Source organism: Prinia subflava, chromosome 3 (assembly GCF_021018805.1).
Source record: "Prinia subflava isolate CZ2003 ecotype Zambia chromosome 3, Cam_Psub_1.2, whole genome shotgun sequence".
Classification (NCBI taxonomy): Eukaryota; Metazoa; Chordata; class Aves; order Passeriformes; family Cisticolidae; genus Prinia; species Prinia subflava.
This window is the reverse complement of record NC_086249.1, coordinates 77,726,001-77,751,626: the sequence shown is the minus strand read 5'-3', so window position 1 is coordinate 77,751,626 and position 25,626 is coordinate 77,726,001. Positions and strand designations below refer to the sequence as shown.

The 25,626-nt window shown below is 43.1% G+C and overlaps 1 protein-coding gene across 10 annotated transcripts in view; it reads right to left on the bottom strand.

The window, feature by feature from the left end:
• Positions 1–25,626, bottom strand: part of MAP4K4 (mitogen-activated protein kinase kinase kinase kinase 4) — a 163,453-nt gene that overhangs the window by 116,700 nt on the left and 21,127 nt on the right. The window lies entirely within an intron of this gene.

The following is a 25,626-nucleotide window of genomic DNA, read 5'->3' as shown; positions in this document are numbered from 1 at the left end:
TCGTCTAACTTGCTAATTTAAAGGATGAAATCACTCTTGCAAAGTACCTCGAAGAGGACAGTTATTTTAGACCCCCATTTCAGAGGAAGCAGTATAAAACAACTCATCCTCCTTATTTCTAAGGCAAACTAGAAGCAATGCTGTAAAAAGCAAATGCAACTTCAGCCCAGAAGTCAGACCTGACACAGACCCAGAGGATTTGTGCCCAAGGATCAGTTCACGGCTCGAATCCTTCTGGCTCAGAAGGCAGCGACCTGAGTGCGCATGTGTGCGTGTCTGTCCGTGTGTCTGTCTGTGTGTCTGTCCGTGTGTCTGTCCGTGTGTCTGTCCGTGTGTCTGTCCGTGTGTCTGTCCGTGTGTCTGTCCGTGTGTCTGTCCGTCAGCAAGCCCTGTGCCACAACAGGGGCGTGCAGAGCACAAGGCCTGCTCCTGAGCACGCAATCCCACAGGATGTTCCAGCAACCCCTACCTCACTTGCGCCAAGTCACCTGATTTCGGCACCTCAAAATGAGTCAAAATGTGCAGAATCAGGCTCTACAGCAGAAAATCAGCTCCTCTGCTTAAAACCACAGCAATCCTCGCCTGCCAGTTCTTTTTAATCGCTAGACTGACAGCCATGTGGTAAAGTCGACAGCGCCAAGTACTTGTCATTTCATCGGTGCTGCCAATTCCCATCTTGCTGAGACAATGACACATCAAAAATAGCTTTCATCTGTTTATATACTGCATGCTCGGCAAACTATGTCACCAACTGCTGGTGTGGAAAAAAAAAACCCCTTTTTTAAATCAAATCCATCCTGGAAAAAAAGTAAGATTACGCACTCTCTGAAAAATACGAAAAATGTATTCCATATCTTGGGAAACCTTCAGTGCATGCCATATTTCACTGCAGATTACTATATTCGGGAAATATTTGAGTAAATCATAATTCTCACTCTTAACTAACAAAGAGCAAAAAAGTAATAACCCGAACCTTTTTTCTGCACAATGTTGGTTTCTGAAGCTGCTGAAAATATTCAGAAGATAGAAGCAAATAGCCAAAAGCATTCTTTCTAATAAAAATTGAAGCCTTTTGCACACCAACCAGATGCCAAAAACAACACACACAAAAATTCACAGTCTTTCTTCACAGTTTCACTGGTCTCCCTGAAAGACATATGCGGCATGAGTCACATCCTTTTGTTCCTGTCTTCCTGGGCTATTCAAATTTGCTACTTCTTAGTAGACACCAATTCTCAAAAAAACTCTGCTCCCTACTGATCTGGTGAACACCTAAGTTCATGAGAATATACCATGAAACATTTATATCTGCCTATTTTTGCTTTCTTCTTCCCTCCTTCCACAAAGCGTAGAAACAGTTTGAAGCACCAAGTTCCATACACAAAAATTGGAAAGGAGACCAACAAGGAAATCCATGCACTTAGAATAAGGCTGGAGAGCCAAATTAGAAAACTACATTAGATAACGCTACAATTGAGAAACTATACTCAACTAATGCTTACCATGTGGCAAGCAACACCTAAAACTTGCTTAGATTCTTCATAAAACTCATCCTGTACTTTGTTGAGAAGCGTGAAGGGAAATGCAGAAATTCAGGGATAAGAGCTCTTTCACAGCTAAAAATAACCTTAGGCTTAAGACCTAAATTTACTGTTAACAAACTAATTTTCATCTCAAGTATTCTTCTAACAGCAGAACATATGAAAGTGTTTCAGCAAAAATAGGATTCACAGCAGCATTGGAAGGGAGTCCCAGTTGGGACTGCAGAAGACAGCAAGATTCAGGCCTGACTTAGGGAGCCCTCATGACAGCCTAATAAATCAGAAAAACGTATTTTTCCAACTTGTAGATTAAAACAAATACCAGTTTGGTGATAACATGCTTTTGAGCAGCCGTGCTTCCAGAGGAAAAATGACTGTTTACACTAGCCTGATATTTTAATAGATGGACACACACAGATCATTAATTATGTCCAGCAGATGGAAGTCGGCTGCGAATCCATAAAACACAACCCACAGGTCATCAAGCTGCTGAGGTGTAGGTGTAACTTTCCTATCTTGAAATGAAGGGAGAAGAATGGCAGGAAAGATGAGACTGTGCCAGCTGCAGATGGCTCTTGAGTGCTCCTCCGCCCTGAAGAATCACACCATGGTGCTCCTACCACTGTTTATTGAGTAGCAAGTTCAACCAGTACTTTTTCACACAGCCAGACTCCTTCCCACTGGATGCCACTGAAGCCAAATGTGGAAACATGGTTTATATCATAAGGATTATTAAGTATGGATGAACTGGATGCAACCTCAGTTAAAAACAAAAAAAACCTAAAAAGTTTAAAAAACCAAGCATCCACAGCAAACCCCTTGCATCAGCTGCCAAGGGTTGGTAATACGGGAAGTTCCTCTTTTTGTCTGTATATGTATTTTTAATCCTTTTCTCAATCACCGATAAGTACAAAAGACAGCAGCTTAGGCAGCACAGATCTGCAGCCTGATCCCACATGGAAGCTCTTAGGCCTTCACAAGTATACTTAGATTTTTTTGTGTAGAAAAAGCTTAAGTTCTCGGAAACATGCTTTTATATCAACAGTGGCAGCTCACCGGCATCTTAAAAAGCAGGACTCAGCCCTAAGTGCAGTTGAGAAGGTGTAATGCTGACATAAAGCAACCAAGCAAAGGAGAAAGTTCCTGTTTTCTCTTTATCAGGATTTAATATCAAGTTGGCTAAGTGGAGTTGCACAGCTCTATGGAAAAAGCAAGGTTTTTTACGCCTACTCCCTTCCTCTTTTCAGACATCTTCTTCCTTATGAAGAAGCAGCAGGTAAATTAAAACAGTCCTCCATACCCCTCAGGACCAGCCAGCCTGACAGCTTCTGGGAGGACAGCTCAACTCTGAGCTTAGAAAAGAGCATTTGAAACATTGCTCTGAAAGCAAAAGCTCTCTCCTGAGGAGGTGGTGATGTGGAAGCAGATATTGATAAACACAGATATTAGCTGTTGCTCTATTCTCACAGTCCAAATCAAACAAGTGGAAATAAGAGAGAATTATGTATGCATTAAGATTAAATTCATACTTTAAAATACCATTAGTGAAAGACTGGTAAGAGATCAAATGCAACGCACTCCCTGTAATTGCTGAATTCCTTTGGGGTTTGTTTTCTCTCTCTTTTTTTTTTTTTTAAATAAACTTATTCCATAAGAGGAAAGATATTCACATATGGTTAAATTTTAATTTGGTTGGTTATATAAACTACATGCCACTATAAAAATTCTCACCAGTAGTTTCAATTCCATAATCACAAGCTGTTATTCACTTTTCATGATTACACAGAATCACTAGGTTGGAAAAGACCTGCAAGATCGTCGAGTCCAACCCACCCCTAACACCTCAACTAGACCACGGCACCAAGTGCCACATGCAGTCTTTTTTTAAACACATGACACGTTCTTCCTGCTCAGAAGTTTGTCCTTCCACTTCAATCATAGGTTAAGCAACTAACAGATGCATTTAAATCAGACTGTAAAAGAACTTAGTGAACTTCCCAAGTACAAAGTATACTAAAATGAAGCCTCACTTTGTTGTCATACTTCATCAACTTGTCATCACCTTCATCATGTACCCAAAGGTAACATTGTTCAAAACCACTATAGGGCACAAGAACACTCCATAAAAAAGCTAAAGTAAATTATCTCTCAGTTTAATATTCCTTAATGTCTCCAAGTAAAAAATAGTATATTTTTTTATAAAAACACAAAGTAAAGCTTCTATAGAAAAAAATTCCCCATTAAAAACGACCTTAAAATGCCATGCAGACAATCACTCAAAATGCAACCTTACTATAAAAACACAAAGCATGCTCTTAGTATAAAAATAAAGATCATCATGAGATGGGATTTTATTCCAAATTTAAAATTATTTAAAACTTATTATATGCAAGTGTTGGAAGGGGCTGCGTATATGACTCAGTCTTCATGTCACCTTCAATCACAGTGACAAATCTAATCTTCAAGACAAAGTTTGAGAGCTATGGGTAAAACAAATTATTACTGTTAGCTCTAATTAATCCAAACCCAACTGTTTCTAGTTCTTCAGTACAGAGAATAAACTGGGTCCAGGCTTATCCCATGATTCTAATTAAAACAGAAAAGTCTTCAAATCCAGGTTTACAAAAATGTAATGAATAAATTTAAATAATTTTCCCCCTTTAAGCCCCTAATCAATGGAATTCTTTGTGAATGTAAATCTGAGAGCACATCTGTATTTTCCTCAGTATCAAGCCCCTAGAACATCCATCCAAAACTAAAGATAACTTCTCATACAGCAGCCTCCTACATACACCAGAAAAAGGCAGGTTCCCAAGCAATCAAGGTAAACAAGCACCAGGAGGAGAAATCTAAGTGAGAAGGAATAAGAGACCAAAATTACCACTTTTAACAAAGATTATAGCATTTTCTCAGTAGTGCTTTCCACAGTAAGGTGTTTCCAAGAAGTGGTTAACGTGCATGCAATTCCCAACAACACAGGCTACGATAAAAATATTTACTTTTAGGCTACAAAGGCAACCCAAATAATACTGACAGCCTCAACCTCATATCTTAAAGCACAATAAATAATCTCCAAGGAAAGCGATAACATACAGCCATCACAAGAACTGTGAACAGAGTTCAGGGACAAAGACTACCAATGTTAAAAACAGGCATCTCCAAAAGAGCAATTTCCCACTCCATCCAATATACATGGACAAATGACCTGTAATACTCTGCTCAACCCCAGAGCTGGAATTCTCATCTCACTAAATGTGGGGATTATTTGGGATTTGGCCAGCATGGTCCAGGAAAGAGCTGAACAGCAAATACATATCTACCCTTCAGAGGAAGGTGAGGCTAAGGAATCATTATTTCTAAAACATTAAAGGAAAAAAAAGTGTGACAGCTACGCTGTCAAAAAACAATAGTTTTAATCACTGAAAAATGAACAGCCCCCACCATTCTCTACCTAAGCCTACAGCAGAAACCTTTTTCTTTCGGCTGAAGTTACTCAATTCTTGGACACAAATTTTGGACCAGCTGGGACAATTCTTTTATCCACACAAGCTCCCATTCAGTTTTCCTACAAACTGATATTACAATAAAGTGCCACCACACTCCACTTGCCCATGTTTTAGGCTACACAGAGAAATGCTGCAAAAAGAGTGGCAAGAATAACCGTGCATCTACTGATTCCCAACTTCTGAGCAAAGAAATACCAACTTGGGTTTTGTATATTTTTATGGGGTGGAGGATAACTTCTCATTGCCATCAATCTTACCAAAACAACTCACAGACCCAAGGCAGAAGAGCTCTGGCTGGTGAGACAGTGATTGCTGAAGGTCCTCCTCATTCCAGGTGTCTGCCACCGATCCCTGCCTCTGCAGCCAAACTCACCCACTGAACCCCACCTACATGGTTTTTGTCTGCTCTAGAGTGGCATCAGAGCTCCAGCACCTCTGTCCACGGCTGTGGGATACTAAAGCTCTGGGCCAGGCACTCCTTCCCCTCTTTCTGGCTGCCACCGAGGACGCACTCCCAGCAGCACACCACCCACCCCATGGCTCACTTGCTAGCACTCAAGGAGGTGCCTGGCCATCCCCCCATAGTTTAGTTTGCTTGTGTACTGTAAGTGAATGGGAAAGGCAATCACAAATGCTAGCTCAGTTAGTTGCTTTGCCAAAAAGTTGAGTGCAAGAATTTAGTCAGGAGTCCAAAGGTCTTTATCCTAGAACCCCGAATCATCCATCACAGCTGACTACTGAACACACCAGCAACTACTCTTTGCAAGCTGAATATGGGAAGCATAATAATTCTCCTAGCAAAACAGAGGATACTGACCACATGACCCCTCTTCACATGATTAATCAAAGCGTGTTTTGAATTGAAATAAAACTGCAGCAGAAATTCTCTTGAGTCACTCCAATCTCACCATAAAAGCAAATTCTGGTTTGCTGCAGGCAAAGTATGCAAATATCCTTGAAGAACCATAACAAGCAAGCAGAGAAAAGGTTGGTCAAAAATCCAATGCCATCTGCGCTCCTTAACACAGCTGGACAGGACTTGAAAGAATTGGAGGGTCACAGTTATGCCAAGCTTGCTTTTCTACTGTCTTTTCAATCACCTTTCCTCACAGACAAATTACCTCATGCTAGCAGGTTTGGGGTTTCTTTGTTTTTCAACCTGTAATATGACTACAGTTGTTCTTCATCTAAAAGACATCTCATCATTTGCTCCCCTTCTGAATTCTGTTAGCAAGCAGACCTTGACAGAGATCTATTGACACACACATGACTCATGGCACCAGTCAGAAAGCAGAGCGAAGCCATCATTAAGAAAGATAAAGGAGAGAAGCTGAGGGGGTATTCCCTCAAATAAAGGGATTCATCTAGGAGGTGCTTTATTAATACAATATATAGTACAGAACAACTAACTGGAAAACAAGACAAAAAAGAACAGTAAATTCTGTAACTTGGGAGGAAATCAATTCACTGCCAACCAGCATAAATAATGCTGCTTCAGAGCAGTTGTTCTGCTGGTTTTTTGTTTGTAACTAAAGACTTGTGTTAGCACTTTTTTCAGAGAAACCTATGAAGCACCTAGTTGAACACAGTGAGTGGTTTTTTTGTGTACAGGGATGCCTGGTGCTTTGAAGCAGGCTGCACAGTAACAAGCACCCCAGAGCATGCACTGCCTTCACTGTGGTGGGGCTTCCCGTGGGTGTGCTTGAAAAGCAGGGAGCAAGCAGGTACCAGGGGGAAGAATGACTGAGCAGACAGGCCTTTGCTACCTGCAGCCAGGCTGTGGGAGGGGCAGCTGCCTGCTGCCCCTCTTGGCTCAGCTTCTACCTGCAAACCCAAACAATGACAGCAGACCACTATTTTTAATTACACAGCTGGGATCATCCGTTCCCTGAAGAACTCTTTAATTGCTCTTTGCATGACAACCTCAGCCACCTTTCACAGCAACCAGGTCTTGAGCACTCCACCATAACAGCACTGAGCTCCCTGAAACACAAGCACATCATTTTTGGAGTCTTTTACTCAGGTTCTTTCTTTCTGGAATCCAGGAAGTCTAGACATATAAGGACTGAGTGAGTCAGAGACATACACACACTAAAAAAATAAATCAGAACATAAATAAGAACACTTTCCACCCAAATATTTCAATACTAATACACATTAGTATGGCAATTTGAGGGGCAGAGAAGCCTGACAACAACAGCACCACCTGCACTGTGTGCCTCAGTTCCAGAGCACCTGGTTCTGCTGGGTCACACACCTGGCACTACCAGGGCCCTGTCTGTGCACCTTCTGGCTAACAGGGAGCACCAGGAAAGGGCTTAATGAGGAACCTGTGACACCCCTACCTGGGGATTCCAGGGAGAAGATAAGGCACACAGTGCATCTAAGAAAACTGAAACATTTTAAACACTAGTACTTTCACCTTAGTACACTCCCTCTGAAAACCCAAAGTGCAAGCACCTACAGAGTAAAAGGTATGACAAAGAGGATTCCTTCTGGCAGGAACGGGAGGCTGCCTATCCTGCAGGGTAACCCAGCATCAGGGAGGTGACAGGGTGGGAGTCACCTGACCCTGCACCCTCACAGTGCCAGCAAAGTAGCCCAGACTTCCAGGGCAGGTCACAAAACTCGCCACCCCCCACTGCAAATGGCCATTCCTCCAAAGCCTGCAAAACTACCAAGCTAATCCTCCGCAACAGGTAGCACTGGTAAAGCACCTATAGGAAAATGAAGTGTCAAGGAAGAAAAATATTTGGCAAAACACCATTGCAGTTTATAGCAAAGTAAGTTGATAAATCTTATGAAATTAACTTTGTTTTTTTTGTTACGTTAAAACACCCACTCACACTCATGGAACAATTCATGAATATCATTCTTCCCTTTCTCTCTGCCCCCAGCCCTTTTCCACTAGCTCTGGAGGCAGTAAATTAAATATTAAGAAAGTTTCCACTGTAAGTTTCGGTTTCTGACTCCATTTAAACTTCATCACGCTCCAGCTATTTCAAAAATCCCCAGCCAGTCCAAAGCTGCAAATGACACCCATCCATAATGGGAAAATTAAGTGCTTAAAATTAAGTACCTCTCACTTAAGGCAATGAAAATATAAAGTCCAATCACAAAATGTTTGGCATGTTCTTTCTCACTCTGTTTCTATGGCTTCTTGCTTTGAATGAACCTTGGGGAGAGCTGGTGCTTATTAGTGTCCTTTGCTCTGACATGAATTATTCCCAAACCATCACCTGAGTATGTGCCCACTCCACTGGGGCACATACTCAGGTATATATGCTATATGAAGACTGTGAATCTGTCAAGTTACTCTGGTCTACCCTGCTAGCTAATATGTTACTGGGGACATGAGGACAACCCAAAGTCTCAACTTTGATCTCATTATCTTGAAGAGCTGCCAAGTCTCCTTCAAAAATGTGGCAGCGCACAAGCTGGGGAGAGAATATTTCAGCTTAGAAAATCACTTAGAGCTGCACCTTCAGGGAACACAAGGCTGCACAGCCCTATGAAAATTGAAATTTGCAGCTCAGTCATGCAAGAATCATGGGAACACATAGTCTACATGTATGTTACAGACATGTGGATGTATGTCTTTATACACATCTACATACCTGTATGTACACGTGTAGACATGTGGCTATTAAATATAGAGAGGCACACATGCACACCACTGGCTGGGAAGGGAAGCACAAAGCCATCTTGCCCCACTGCTATGAGCAGAAGCAGTGCAGGTTTACAGAGACATATTTTCACCAACCTACCACAAGAATATTAACACATAAATACCAAGACCAAAAATACTAATGAGTACAAAAGCCGTGTAATCATTTTCCCAGATTAAATCCATCTGTCCAACAGAATCCATCTGTCCAAGGAGCTTATTAAGGCTGGAATAAGTCTTTTATTAGTCAGGTTACTAGGATCCAAGCCTTATCTCTGTCACCTTCAAGTCCCTCCCAGGCTGCCAGCCGCTGTGCAGAGCTAGCTGCCCCACACAGAATGAGGTTTGCCATGGTTCCCGCTGCAGCACGGTGTCCCCTGCACCGCCCAGCTCCAGGGAGGAAAACTGGGGAAGCAGAGAGTCCCTTTTCCCTTCTCCTTCTTGCCCTGCTTAATTGCGTTCAGGAGTTTGATGCTCAAATGGCAAAAGTAATGCCATGAATGCCTATTCTGACCCACAGAAAAGAACAACTCCAGTGCAAGCTCCCTAACCTCAGCAGAGCCCAAGCTTTCAGGCATGGCACAATCCCACCTCTGTGCCCTGCTAGCTATGAAGAGAGTCACTCAAACCCAAACTTGGGCAAAGAGAAGGTGAGTAATGTCTTCATAAGCCTGCAAGGGCACAGTCCCAGCAGCCAGCCTTGCCTTGCCTAAGCACAGCAAAGCAGGAGGCGAACAGAGCCTCATCAGTCTCCCCAGCCGCTATTCAGAAGCAGGCAGGCGCCTGGAAAGCCAAGAGGCTGCTGAAGTTCAGCTTTGTTCGCTGCTTGGCACGGCCCAGAGCAGCGGCCCAGGGAAGCTGGCACTGGGAGCACTTATAGAAGGGTCTCTCAAAAATGGAAAGGAGGGGAGGAGTGGCTGAACAGAGACATATTCCCACCATGGACGCCAGAAAAAAAAAAGGAAATGACCGGACAGACAAAAAAAAAAAGAAAAAAAAATTGCTCCAAGTAATTTCTGTGAAGTTACACCAGGCAAGAAAAAAAGGGCACAGATCAGTTTAATTTAGAAAGGAAATTGCAGCAAAAGCACCTACCACATCACTTTTTTTTTTTTCAGGCTTGTTTATATAAAAGACATCCATCAACAATATATTAAAATTATAATACAAGGAACAACTCCTGCTCCTTTGCAGATATACATTCGGAGTTTATTTACTCTTCTCAAACACCACAGGAACTTATTGCTGTGTTTTATAAACTCTATAAAATAAATATATGTTTACAGGCTGACAAAGTACCAGCTGATATACTGCTGCAGACAAGAAACAGCGATAAGGAAGAATTAAGTCAAAACATCCCAACACAGTGGCATATCCATGTTTACTGCTCATGACTTCTACAGGAGGCCCAAATCCACTTGACTAACTCACTGCCACATGAGTCAGGACACCAAGGAGAAGCCACCACCATAATCTCTGTACTTTAAAGACAAACTACGTAACAAAAATACACATTCTGTTGAAAAGAATAGGATGATAAAAATGCTGCCAAGACCTGTGCCACTAAGTACCTCTAAGTCATTACAAGAGTGGGCCATTATGATGGCATAGACGGGGAGGATCTATAAAACCAAAGGAAGCTTTGAACACAGCCTGTTTTCCATATTTCAGTGAGTGTAAATCCTTAAAACAAGACCACTGTATCAAAGACAGCCCTAGAACTTCTCTTTTATCCCAAATCACTCACCCTCCTTTGCATTTGGAAACACTGGATGAGATGGACTTTACCCAGAATAACCACACACACACAAACAGTGCATAAGCACATGCATACTGGAGAGAGGGAGGAGAAAGAGCCTGTATCTCCCTCCTCATCAGGGCTGGGGCAGGCAGGTTGGAAAAGCTCTCTGGGAAACTCCACCACTAACTAGGATAGGTGCAAAGCCAGTATGGTGCAACACTGTACCTGACCTATTTCACCCATTTGACTGGGCTTATTTTAGCACAGGGAGATGAGCTGTAGAAGAGCTTGTTTTCACACATGTATGTAACCACACCTTCTCACCCTCCCAATTAAGAAGAAGAAAAGCATATTTTCCTTCATTATTTAAATCACCAAGACAACTTATTTCTCATAAATCTAGATAGAAAATATCAGTATGAGACAGCCAAAATTTCATATGCTAAACCATCTCAAAAATGAAAAGGACCGACGGCTCTGCATTTTGTACCAGAACATACAATTTTTCTTCTCACATTTCCTACCTCCCAAGAGGAAATAAACAGAGATAATAGGCAGTGAAATGTGCTGAGAGTAATAACCATCTGTGAGTATAACCTATTAAAAAATTAATTTGTTTCTATAATTTCTACAACACTAACATGCCCTGATACCTCAGGAATCAGTAAGAGAATTACTGTCTGTACTTGTTAGAAGAGGGGCTTTTTACGGGGCCCCTGATTGTTGAAAATTAAACAAGCCTCATGCTGTGTCTACAAAACATACAGTTACATGTATAAATAGCTTCTCATCTTCTAAGCAAGAGGAAGTACTTTCCTCCAAATGACTATGCCCTTCTAGCTTTTGGTTATACTGTTTAAGCTAAGTAAAGCACACCTTGTCCTTTGGAGGACATGCCCCCCTCTGCATCTGGTAAAACAGCATTTTATATTTGCACGTGATACACCTTCAGGCCTCCCTCTGAAGTCATTCCCTCACTGCCTCCAAATTTGTGTACAGAGTCTTCTGCAGGATGACAAAGCTCCGATTACATTTAATCTGCACTGAAGAGAGAAGAGGAGGAGAGAAAATGAAGAGGAGAGACAAGGGAGAAAAAACAGAGGGAGAGTTGGGAGAGAGGAGAGAGTAAAGAACAATGAAGAAATAACAAAGTAGAAATAATTTAAGCTAGATCTCTGAACAAGGACTTTTTACTCTAGCCTTACTAAGGGCTTGTCTACATGGGAAAGTCAGGGCAAAGGAAGTGGCAGTGTGAATTTTCAGCACACTTTCTTTCAGCAGACTAAATTAAACCTGCCCAACAGGCGCTCTTAGTGCACACTCAGCATCCACAGGGGGAGTTAGTGCAGAGCAGCTAGCGTGCTGTAAATTCACACCCTAGCTTACTGCGCACTAACTTCCCCATGTAGACAAGCACTAAGCTGCTGAAGCCTTCATTTCCCCAAACACATCTTTTTCTTTTTTTTCCTCCTCTCAGTGGACTAGTTCTGGAAAACTCAGGACATCACTATTCTAAAGCGGAAAAAAAGAAAAATTCAAATCCTTATTTTTTCAGTAAAGCAAATTAGAAGCACACACGAAAGTGCCTGAAATGATCCACAGGCTAATTTGTTTTCCCCAGGAAACCAAGACCCAGAACCCATGCAGATGAAAGCCCCCTGCACAAACGCCACCAGTAAGAACTCACGGGCCGAAGTATTGGGTTTGGGTGGCAAGATGCTAATAGCCAGGGGCATTATAGGGGTTTCTTCTCTGAGAAGCTGCCAGAAGCTTCTGCTGTCCAACAGGGCAAACACCAGTCAGCTCCAAAATGGACCTGCTGCTGGCCAAGGCTGAGCCCAGCAGAAATGTTAGTAATTACTCTAAGAAAACATATTTAATGGAAAAAAAAAGTATTGTGTAGAAGTATTTGTGGCCAGAGAATTAATGAGGAAGAACGTGTGAGAGAAACAACTCTGCAGACAGGTCAGTAAAAAAAAGGGAGAAAGTGCTCCAGGTTGTGGGAAAGATTCCCCACAGACCACAGTGAAGACCCTAGTGAGGCAGCTGTGCCCCTCAGTCCTTGGAGGTCCATGGTGGAACAGACACCCACCTGCAGCCCCCGCAGACCCCCCACACTGGAGCAGCTTAGCAAGCCCCAGCTCTGTCCTCTTGTCTGTCACTGTTTCTAGCCACACGGATTTGTCTAAAGTGATCAGACTTCAGACACCTGAACTGCCCCCAGCACTTGTTTATCCCTAAGACAATTACAAGGTTAATATTGCACGGGAAGAGACAGAGAACCTCTCCTGACTAATGACTTAAAATTACATGATTTTTACTTTTTGTGCCTTACTTTCCCCTCCATTGTGAAAAGAAGAATAAGCAAAAACACAAGGTGATTGAGGCTGTATATGCCTCAAGAGCTGGGTGATCTGTATTCTGAACAGAAAGTACCTGGTGCCATCTTTGACTTCTCACACCATCAAAAATCACATTTCTCATTTACTACTGGCAAAACAGAGCTAGAGCAGAGACTGTAAAAACCTATAGGACAGATGCAGCCTCACATGGAGTTTCCTTCATCTTAAGGAGCACTGCCAAGGCCAGTCCCATCAGGACACCACCTTCAAGGAAGACACCACCAGGAGGCAAAGGCCACCAGTGAAGAGCTAAAGTACCAGTGCTGAGGGTTGGTTAGACTTCCCCCCTTAAGCCTGACAAAATTTTCCTTCAAACCAAACCAACACAAACTACAAAGCCAGTTGGCTGACTTCAAGTTTACCTCTTCATTGAAAGTTCAGTGATTTCAGGGCATGAACTGGAAAGGCAGGAAAGGCAGGAAAACTAATTCCTCTGAACAAGTTTGGGGTTTTTTTTTAATTAAAAAAAGAAAGACAGAGGCAAGTGATAAACTCCATGTTTTTCACACAGCTCTGCTGCCTTCTCCCTGCAATACCCTGAGCTCTAAATGACCTGCAAATTAACCAAAACATGAAACCTGACTCCATGCCCTTGCTCTGCACAATACAATCAGCCTGCCAGACAGTCCAACCATGACAAAAAGGTTTCAAGGAAAGTTGTTTAAATATATTACTGCCTGTCAACATTAGATTTTTCTACAAATACTGCACTAAACACGGCAGCCCATTTTAAACTAGGTGGGAAAGACTACCCAAGGAGGAGAAAGACTCCAAGAAAAAACAAAAGTTAGGGAAAACAAAGGATGGCAAAGTGACTTTCAGCTCTTCTACCTCAAGCTATAAACAAGCTAATCAGATCAAAACCAGATCTAGTCCTTGCATGCATCACAGACTGTCAGTGAACTCTCAGTGCAGAAACTGATACCGAGAATTTTTCTTCTATATAGACTTCTCTGGAACTAACAAAATCCTGATGGTCTGAAACAGTCCTAGCAGGCATAGTACCATTGGAAGTACCTCAAAATCAAGTGAACACATACTACAGACTGCTACCAATCTCACCTTGGCTTTAAAAATATAAAAGCACAGCAAGTAGGAGAAAAATAATCTCAGCATTTTGACCCAATGCCAAATGCTTCTGGTTTCCGTTAGTCTTTATGGCAAAACTCCAGGAGAAATTTAGCAGTAGTAGGTGGAGAATTTTGTGACCCACAGTTACATCTTCTCCATCAGTAGGAGCCCATTCCCACAGACACATCTCTTTCAGGACACCGGAGAGACACTGCACCACCTCAGTGGTAGGGACATCCTTATCTCATGCAAGCTCCTCTTTGGGAAATGGCCCCACCATCCTTCGAAGAACATTTTCTTTGCAAGAGATTACTTCTCTAGAGCCCACAGTTTCCTCTTTGGCCTCAGGCAAACAAACCTGGTCCACTCCAAATTCAACACATCACTTCTTACTTCCTTAGGAGGTCCCAATGGAAGGGGACTAGCCTAAAATAAGGGCTTACACTTTGTCAATGATAGAATGAAAGGAGAGGATCCACACATAGGATCACGTATGAACAAAGCTACCAATCAGGTGTCCTTGAATTTTACACTTTTTCCATCTTGAAGTTTCCTGGAGCAGATGCACACACATGGAATTGAAAGTAGGCATATAGGCCTTCATTCCTGTCCTGTCATTAGATGTCCTGTTCTGGGAAGCAGTGTTCCCTGGCCCATTGTTACCTAGAACTACAACTCTGTCCCTCCATCCATCACTGACAAGGAAGGCATTCAGGAAAATACACCAGGTCGTCAAAACAAGTTTTTAATTTACTTCCACAGCTAAGAATGGAGGTGGGAGCTCCAACATGAAGCAAGTTCTTCCAATTTTTCTTGACAGCCTATAGAAATGTTCAAATTTTCTTTCAAATTAAGGCTTCCCATGAAAGCAAGGGCTAGACAGCAGTTTGAACTTCCTAGTGGGATCGCAAACATACCGTGTGTGCCAGGATATGCAAAAATATAAAAGAAAAAAAAAATCCATACTGAATTTAAGAAGAGAAAAGGAATACAAGCAATAGGAGTGCAGGAGTCTTTACTTCTGGTTTGTTTTCTGGTTTTAACTTCTAATTCAAACTGCCTCCTATTGAGGGCTTTTGGATTACACAGAGTAGTATTATGAAGGCTACAATACAGATCCTTAACACACAAACAAGAGGTGCTGACAGACCAAAACCTATCTTCAAACACTTATTTTCACATTGTGAATGTTAACATTCTTTTCTGTCTTCAGGACAAGTGGGTAAGGTACAGTCACTGCAAAAACCAAGGTCAAACACAACCCTTCAAGGTTTCATTTGGCGGGGTAACACTGAAGGACTTATTTGTGCAAGCTTGGAGATACTTAACCAAGCAGGAGACTGCAGAAATTCCTGAGAATTTGGGTAGAGAAGGGTGTATTTATTAGTGTTCTGAATTATAAATGGCTGAAACATTAGTTGTTAAAACAATGAGGGGGCTAGAGCAGACCCACAAGTGCCTGTGCAGCAGGGTTCCCCCTGAAAGCACAGCCACACACATACACATGTCCTGACCTCCCAGCCCAGGGAGGGAGAGAAGGCCTGTGAAAGGCAAGGACAAAATAAATATCTGAGGTATTTAAGCTGTATTTTTTTCTACACTTAGATTTTTTTCATGACAGCGGGGCTGTAAAACAAGACCTTTCTGGCTTGAGCCCACCATTCTTCAGGAGGCTTTCAAGGAGCATATTTTCAGCAAGGGTTTTACAGTTGACCCTCTGCAAGGCAAATAAATAGCTTTCAAAAGTACATGCACATGCTTGTATTTTTCCATGGGGGGAGGGGGGTGTCAATGGAATGATTTCTCAGCAGAGAGCCTATGTGCGTGCCTTCCCACCGTGGGGATTTCTGCACTCCAACAGATCCCAACAGCTAAAGTGCAAGTGCTCTCAGAATGAAAAGAATTCATGTGCAATGGCTACATCATGGCTACACTGTCTGGAAGCACAGGAGCGACATACCAGGATCCTAACAGCTGCAATCAACTTAACACAGTGCTAATATTTTTTTAAACAGTACCCCCTCCACAAAAAAAAAAAAAAAAAAAAAAAAAAAAAAAAAAAAAAAAAAAAAAAACACCCTAGCATTTGCCCTTGTTCAAAATAATTCCATTATAAAATAACGGAATTTGGTTTCCAAAGCTGTTCAATATTAAAAGCTGCATTTAATATCAAAATCTTTTAGCAAATCTTGAATTATACGCTTTCATTGACAACTTGAGTTTAAGCAGAGGTATAAACTTTAAGGTATAAAACACAAAAATACAAAATTGCACATAGTGAGGTTTTTTCAGTTTTATGTGGGGTCCAGCGGTAGAGCACACAGGTCCCATGTCTCAACTTTCCACACACACAGCGCTTTGAGCTGTACTATTCTGAGATACCTCTACAGAGTTTAAGATTTGTTGAGGATTCAGCAACCCAAAATTTTTCTTTAAAAAGTCTTCCAGTGCCGCACTGGGGGAAGTTATTAACAAAAACAGCAAAGGAAACTTCCAGCCATTAACTTTAGCCAACACATTTATTTCAACCAGCTACAGGTCAGACCTTTTCACCTTTAGCTGATCCTACCAGCAAAGCCTTCCCTGTACAAACTCTGTGAGAGCCTTCAGTCCCTTTTCTGTTTCACCAAAGTCTGAAGAGGGCTACTCCAGGAAATAAAAACTGTGTTTACATATCCAGTGTTTGTCCAGCATATAATTCATTTCTGGGGTGACCTCAGAGCACTTACTAGTGCAGACACACAATGTCTCCAGCTGCCACATGTTTAAGCAGGCAAGGCACAGAGAAGCAGAAATGGGATCTCCTCTCATAACCAGAAACTCCAAGCAGATGTTTTGTCATCATCACTCCTCCTGAGTCACCCATCTGAGACTCACGACACAGGGTCATCACCCTGAGCAAGGCAAGAGTGATGTCTACAGGAAAAAGTGAACATTTCAAGGCCTTTTTTTTTTGCTGTTGGGTTTTTTTCTGATGTGTGCATGTGTGTTAATCATCTTATTTATGAGAGGTAGTCAGTCACTCCACCTACAGACAAGATCGTCTTTGGCTTTTCTCCTAATATTGCTATATCAAGCATGTCTTTCAACAGTATTTACTGATCCACCGTGTGAAACAGCAATAAATACGTCAGATAGGCAAGTGTAACACTACCTAAACCCACATCTATGCAACTGGGAGCCAAAACTGCACAATAACCTGCACAAAGGGTTGGCTGTACAAGAGGCACACCACAATGCACAGGCACAAATGCTGTGACAGAAACTCAACACACAAGAAGACACATCCTTGGGTGACACAGCACAGGAGGAACCCAACTCATACTGCAATGCTTCTAACCATTTCTCTTTTGCTCATGTTGCCATAACATCACCACCTGCAGGTGCTGTGTTGTGAAACAATCCCCTCTCAAAGGTGTTCCTGAGTGATGCCAAGGATGCCTTAAGCTAAGTAAGTACAACAGATCAGAAACCTTGACTTTAAAGGAAACACAAAGGCTGTGTTTCTAGGAATGTAAATGAGACACCTGCACATCCAGGGAAGTGGGAACATTATAAAAACAGGGAGAAAGTATAGAGCTTACCCACTGGAGGGGATTATGTTTTGGGGGTTTTTTAATTAATATGCAATGCAATATTCAGTGAAATGGTAACTGGTTAAAAACCAGACCCAGTTAGCTGTAAGATTTCTTTTCAGAGTGCTCTACAGCAAGTGCTGAGTACCACATGCACTATAAAACTCAGCAAGCAGTTACACTGTACTACACAGCCCTGTTAGTACCAAACAGATGCTATAGCAATCCAGGCAGGAAACAAAGGCATCTAAGACTGAAGCCTGAGGCTCCAGGCAGTATGGAGCCTACAGCCCTCATGCTTCTCTCTTGAGCTGTGCAAGACCTCCCAGGGACCACCCCGGAGGGCTGCCACCACCCAGGCGCTTCCGCTGGGAATCGGACAGCAGAACGGGCACGTTCCCACGTACTGCTGGGATGGGAGCTGTAGGGTGGCTGGCTGCTGTTCCACTGAGTGAGCCATCTGACACCGGCTGAGAACCCTCACACTCCTAACTGCATGCAAGGTTAAAAGCTGAGTTAAACTGCGCAGCGTTTATGAAACACTGCAGGGAAAAAAATCAATAGCATCACATTCCAAGCCATTGTTCATGGCCTCATACACAAAACCTTTACAACTGCCACGCTGGGCAACTGTGTCAGTAGGCTCCAGCTCTGTCTTGTTTTCCCCAATGTACTATAGAGTCAAACTTAGTCCTAAAGCAACAAAATAGGATTTGTTTATACCCTCATACCCAGACAGTACACAAGCACCTCCTGTGTAAAAATCCCTTTCACAGATTATCTGGTATTTGACATGTGGCTATAGATGATCTTTTCAAAGTTCACAGTAAAAAGAGAAAAATAATAAGGTAATTCGCAAGTTTTGTCCCATACCAACAAAAAACATAGCCTAAATCTTTTTCTGCAACCCTGGGGCTCAAGTGTTTAGACCTTCATCACGAAAAGGTACACAGCTTTCCAGTGGCAAAAAGAGATGTAAGGAATAGACAAAACTCTATTTGTAACTCTCCTGTTTTGCCTTAACCACCAGCGATTACTCATCTCCACAGCAGGAATCCAGAATATGTCTCTTCCTGCATATGCTTGTCCTCCTCTTGCCTTCGGTCCCACCCACCCAAGCTGGCTCAGCTGCACACCTGAGGGACGTTTGACTTGCAAAAGGAAAAAACAGTAAACATATGGAGGGAGCACCCTTGGTTCAAACAAATAAAAGGGCGGCACAGCCAAAATACAATTTCAGGGAAAAACTTAGCAAGAAAGGTGCACACCCTTACTACAGCTTCCAGGTAAAACAAAATGCTTTATCAATCTATTTTCTGATGTGGTGTTTGCATCTTGATTTAATCTCCCATCAAGAAACAACAATAAACCAAAAAGAATGGATTGAGTATTGCACTGGCCAGTACATCCTCTGTCCCACAGACACAGAGACCGGGAGGAGGACAGGAGAAGGGGCACAAGTTTTCTTACCTCTCTTTCAGGCAGGAGAAACTATCAACTAAATAGGATTTTGCCTCATTTCAACACACCCCATGTGATGTTCACCCAGATTCAGCAGCATACAGGGGAAACTGTTCAAGACAAAGCTGAAAGCATCTGCGAGCCCCCTTCGATGGAGACAAGCTGTGGGGTGTTCTTCCTCAGCACTGTTAAGAAACATTTACTCAAGCTGTGCTGTACAGGGGAAGGAGCCCGGCTGGTTATCTTCACAGCACAGGTGACTCTTGAGGGATCTCCCGTCAGTGCTCCAGCCTGACTTTTTCAATACATTTTATGTTTATGCATGTGCTCCGACTGCCAAGCTAACAGTTTCCAGCTGACACGGCACCCCACTGAGGGCGGTGGGGACCTCATCTGCAGAAGGGGGCACCTTGCCAGGGCATCCTGCCCGGCACACTCTGCCCCCAACACGCTCACAGAGGGGGTGAAACCCTCTTTTGGCTGGGTACACGCCATAATAGCTGTCCCTGGGCCAGGCGAGCCGAGCAAGACGTGCCCGCTGCCGCGGCTTTGCCAGCGCGCCAGTGCCAGCTGGGGACCGTGCGGACCTCTCCCCACGAGCTGCCAGCACCCGCCAGCCAGCAGGCACCCGTGGGACAAGCAAAACTGCTGCAGCCCCACCCCAAAGCGCCAGCAAGAAGCCAGCAGCCAGCCAGGCACATTACTCTTGCACTAGCCAAAGCTTGGACACCCTGCCAGCTTTCCACTGGCTGCAGGAGGAGGACACCCAAAGCAGCACAAAGCCCCATCAGCAGGAAGTTAACCCGTTTAAACAAAGTAAATAAATAAATAAATGCTAAGAGATTTGAACCAGCTGAATTGGCACAGCAAAGATTCAGATCTGATGAGAATGCTTCTGATCCAGTGCAAAAAAGCCCTAAAACCAGCTTACACAAATTGACAGCCTCCAACCACAAGCTCTTGTTTCAACAGCACAGCCAAGCATCCCTCCTCCTCCTCCTCCTCCCTCTCCACTGCTCTGGCACCTAGAACCACTTTGTGCAGCTGGACAGGGACTGAAATTCAGCTGCTGTCAGGGCTGTACCAGCCCAGCCAAGGAGATGGTGGTGCGGAAGGGCTGAGCTCTCCCAGGTTTCTCCCAGAAACACCCAGGTTTAAATTTCGGGAATCAGATTTTGAGAGTCTCTTTCAAAGAGAAGCAGAGGAGTAGCAGGATCCTCTCACTCTGTCACTCGAACCCTCCAAGGGTAAAACCCTAGAAGAAAAATTGAATGAGAACCAAGAAAAGCCAACAACAAATCATTCACAGATTGAATTATTCCTTACACTCCACCCCTTTTCCAAGCTTGCTTAGACTGTAATTATTTGCAAGTTAGGTGCCAACTTTCCTCCACAGACGCACCTTGCACGTCACAGAGGCTGTGTCACTCACTACTCCCAGCCTGCACAAAAGAAGGCAACAGAGTGCTGCTTCTCACCAATTCATTAATAATTTTCTCCTTCCTAAATCACGTTAGAATCACAGAAACAGAATATCCTGAGTTGGAAATGACCCACAAGAACCACTCCTGAGTCCAACTCCTGCCTCTGGACAGGACAATCCCAAAAATGTTCACAGCATTCCTTTATTATTTTTTTCTTAATGCTTGGAAACTGTTGCTGCTCTTGAGGAATGGAAACCTCGAACAACCAGAATACAGACATGGCAAGAGGGTACAAAGCTGTAGATGGGCACACAGGCTCCTGAATGAAGTAGCTGATCACAGCAGAGGGCACATGCTTGTGAAATAACCACGCCATCTATTATTATAATTATACTCAGAATTTCTAATGTTGAAAATCCCATACAGATAAACAAACAAACGATCTCATCATGAGGAGACACAGACACCCAGTTCTCCCAGCCAAATCAGAGGGAGTGGATTTGCATATCTAAGAAACAGCTGAGTTCTCCACAGCCAGCATTTAAATCACCACCTCCCAAGCATGCTTACCCCCAAAACTCACCTAACAGCTGTGGACCTGGTTTGGAACCTCATCCTCTTCACAAAGTGACCTGAGCTGAGGATACTATGCAGGTGGAGAGAGGGAACACATCTGTCCCAGTCCACGGCACCTAACTGCTAGTCACCTTTTCATCAGGGTCTAAGGTCAGATGAATCACCTGGAAGCACCTATTCATCTCTCAACCACAGATGCAACTAAGTCTGAGTAAATAGGTAAGCCTTAGACATTAATTGTAGGTGTCTGAAATGAAAAAAACTGTGGAGGCTGTGTGCATAAGGTGTCAAAATTACACCACTGTAAATTGCAAAATAAAAATGGAAAACATACAAAGAAAGAAAGGGAGGGGGTTAAAACTCATTTGCTCTCCACAGGATGAAAAAGGCATATAGTCAGACCAGGCAGATATTATTCTTTTAACATATTCATTATCTTCCACCTTTATTTCTGCCCTAAGTGCGAATATCCTGGGTTCACTGTAACTTCCATAAATGTTGTACCTCTATATTAAGCTGTTTCACTGGGTCAACACACTTTATCCATGACTCCCATCAAGGGACAATGCATATTACAAAAATAGCTACATTTAAATAAGCATGGTTGTGTAACATTATGCAGTGAAGCTCCAATATAACCTGGTTTATTTTTGCTAGCCTGGATAGAAGGGACAGGTTATAATTACATTAAGAAACCTCTTCCTTAACCCTGATAGAGACCTAAAGAAGGTAAGCCTTGTCGACATTTGGGCTTTCTGCTCTGGTTTTCTGGTTTGATTCTGACATAATTTAAGGCAGAAATGTGTATCACAGCACTTAAGCCAAACCATAATTCATGGCAGCATCCAGAGCTGATTAGTCCTGTTGTATAATCAGGTCTCCTTGATATATCAAGGGACTGCTGTTCATGCAGGAGGAACTTACTGTGCCACTTTCACTGTAAGCAGTATTAGATGGATCCTTTTTTGTCTTTTATCAACCTGATCAAGCCTTGCATAAAGCTAGTGACTGATACAAGAACAAAAAATGAATACACACAGACGAATGCCCAAGGGACAGCTGTCATAGCTCTATACTTTGAGGGGAGGACATTGATTTAGAAGTCCTGATTATAAAGACACTATCAGCCTGACAGAGCAGTTAGCATTATCCCTTTTGTATGTTAACATGCATGATTTATATTATTCTGATGTGCACTACACACACAGTTCTCTCATACACTGAAAAATTCATGGTAACGACACAGAGGAGACCAAGCAACAACACAGTAGTGAGAGCTCTTAGATGCTGCATGAAATGCCTGAATAGGAATATTCTGCGTGTGGCTTTAACACCCTAATTCAACATCTCTGCATTACATCCACCCTTCTCTTCATCTTCCTTTTGTTGTCTTACTTCTTGAGTCAAAATTAGCACCTCATGTGATTTCAACATCCAAACCCTGGGTAAGATTTAGCTCAACACTTTCAGCAAAGAGAATAATATCTAAAAGCAGAGCACAAGCCTCAAGACCATTCCAGCAAGCTTCTGTTTGCTTTTTGCTATTTTTCTAGCCCCTGTGAATATGCCACCCCTAGGAAAAAAAGAAAATAAAAAACAACACAACCATTTCAGGGGTCATTTCTGTAATTTTGTAAAAAAATTGCTCGCGATAGAGAAGATAGGTAACTATTTTTTAAAGATTTAAAGATACAGCAAGAATCTGAAGCATACAACAGCACAGCATCACTTTGCTGAAAAAATCCACTCTGTGCATCACAGTACTATCACATGAATGACTCTGGGCCTGATCTCACAAGCACACCCATGTGCCAGCAAACGGTTCTCTGTCCTGGTCCTCACCTTTCTGAATAAAACGTTAAAGCATAAAAACAAGCCCAGAGCTCAGCTCCCACATGAAGATGTAACAGCAGCTAAGTCACTCAGCTTTAGTGCTGGCCTCAGTACAGCAAAACTTCAGAACAGATGAAATAGAAAGAGTGACAACCACCTGAAACAATTTTTGACCCTCCTTCAGTCCATCTTCCTGACTTAATGATTTGGGGCAAACAAGTATTTTCTGCTCCCAAAGCATCACTGAAAAAGGCTCTACCAGGACAAGTACCAGCCTATTTAGGAAAACAGTTACAAAACCTTCTCCCAGTTTGCCATCTTTCATTTCTGTTTAAGTTGATTAGATCTGTGATTTGGGAGTGGGAAGAATCCAAAATGAAAAGGCAAGTGCTGGGCTCCAGGTCAGGATTAACCTCAATGCAGCACTGCAAAATAAAGGAGTTAGTTTCTGAAGCAGCAATGTCCTCTGGAGCAGGCTGTTTAAAATCACTGACTGGTATTTCAGCTCCCTCATTAAGGAAAAAGGAAACAAAGTAACATTTCAACACAAGGAAAGCAGAGAAACCTCATTAATAGTTACCACGGTGATCCTTGATTTTTCCCCTGGTCTGTGAGAAGAAATGTTCTTTTCTTAGCTGCCACAAAGACAGCTTGGATTTACAAACCACTGGGCCCTGCAGGCCAGATAAGGGAGTGAGCTTTCTGCTCCCATCAAGGACAGTTTCTGCAGAAGTATTTGACTCCCTGTGTTCCTCAGTCCATCACTGGGGGTAAAAGTAGTCCCTACCAACAGCCACTCCTGGTGTCTGCCTGCCCTCCCCTCCCACCCCTCAGCAGTACCGAGGCACTCTGCTTTCCCTGAAAGTACACTATTGAGAGGGGGCTGAAACAGGTAAAAGTATCCCCACATCTCCTCCTCAAAGTGGAAGAACTGTCAGTAACAACCAGCTCACCACCCTCTGTTCACCTGAACAGCATTTCAACATTCTTAGATGTGCAGACACAGAACTTTTTAGGAGACACTCCACATGATGATGTATCACACAAAGCCATATGCATTGTATCACCTCCTTCCCAAATCAATCACAATTCACACAAGCATTAAAGTTTCAGAAAGAAAGCAGGATCAAATCTATCAAGACTTTGCTATATCACAGTAGCTGGAGTAGGGGGAAGAAGATAGATCACATCCCAAAGGAAGAGATTGCATCCCAACTCTTAGCCAAGTGCTACAGAATTGCTAGCACTCCCTGCATTTGGTGAGCACTCACACCAGGGCTCTTCATAGGGAAATTCCACCTAGACTTCACAGTTCATCAAACCAGTGGCTACTATGTTTTCCATGCCCACATTAACGTCAATTGCCACAGAGAGGTGAACTCTGATGAGCAACAATAACCAATATCCTGCTTTCCAGTTCCCCTTTTCTGATCAGTGTTTTCCAGTCCCACTTCCAGCAACAGTAATCCTCTTCAAAGTGGAAGAAATCCCCTGCTCAAGCAGAAGGAACTGCCAGGCAGCACGTTTTGCAGCCCAGGCAGTCCACAGAACTATGGGAGCAGGGCATGTGGCACAGCAAATTGTCCTATAAACTCAGGATCACAGTCCACAGAAGCCTGGCTGTGACCTTAAAAATTAATTTCATGAGTAATTCAACCTTGACCGGTTGTGCACCCACATGTGAACTTGGCACAGCGTGTTCAAAGCAGTTACAGGATGACTGTTATCAAGATGGAAGTGGCACCACCAGACTCTGCCTATAAGCAAAGGCAACAATCACCTTACACAGTTATCATTTATTATGGCTGTTACAGATTAAACATGCCAATCACACTTCCAGGCACAAAAGCACAAAGAAAGAAACAATTTGTAAAGACCATCACAAAAACCCCACACAAACCTAAAAAAACCCTAACTAAACAAAAAAACTGAAAACAATTCATATTGATCTGCATTAAGGTATAGAAAAAAAACCCTTACTCCCCGAGGCACAAGTCAAATGTTGAGCAAGCAGCTGGTCATTGTATTATTGAAAATGTATTAGGCAAGTGTGCTAAATTGACAGGGCCTCTGCAGTAGGATGCAGTGCTTCTTAGGGGTATCCTTACGAGGTTGGGTTGACATTGCCTTCTCAGAGGAAAGGAGAGCTTGCTTGAGCAATTTGCCTAATGCTAAATCTATTTTAAGAGCAGTGACCCAGATCGTTGTTTTGTCAGCAAATGACTTGTATAACAGAGAGGAACTGACAAGGAGTTGAACCGGCATTGGGAAACACCAAGGTGCTGATGAGCATCGGTGGAGGCAGGTGATGGACGAAAACAGCACCAACAGGCTCTCCCACCTGAGCTCAAGCTTTCAAACCAGCAGTCAGCCAAAGGGTCATCCATGGCCAACACGGGCCCTGGCAGATCAACCCTCATCTGCTACGTGACCATGACCCTATGACCCATACCCATGCTAAGAGCAGCTTCCCATGGCTGTCCACAGTAGCAGAACCCCCTTAAAACACATCTGGTCTCAGAGTAAGGAGCAGGGTGAGCTGCAGCCCCTCAGCAGAAATTTCACTGGTGCTGTGCCTAACACATCCTCTACCCAGCCATACACAACACAACCTCCCTGATGTCCCCTGCAAAATGAGGATCTGCCCTATACCTGTCTCTGTGCAAAGCAGGGCTGAGAGGGAAATGGCCAAGCCTGCACCCATAGGAGAACTGCTCACTCAGCTGCACTTTGGGGGGCTGAGTCACTCCATCCACACTCACTGCTGGAAAATCTGCAGAGACTGAGGGGACACAGAGTCCTTGACAAGTATCCCTAGACACCCGCCTG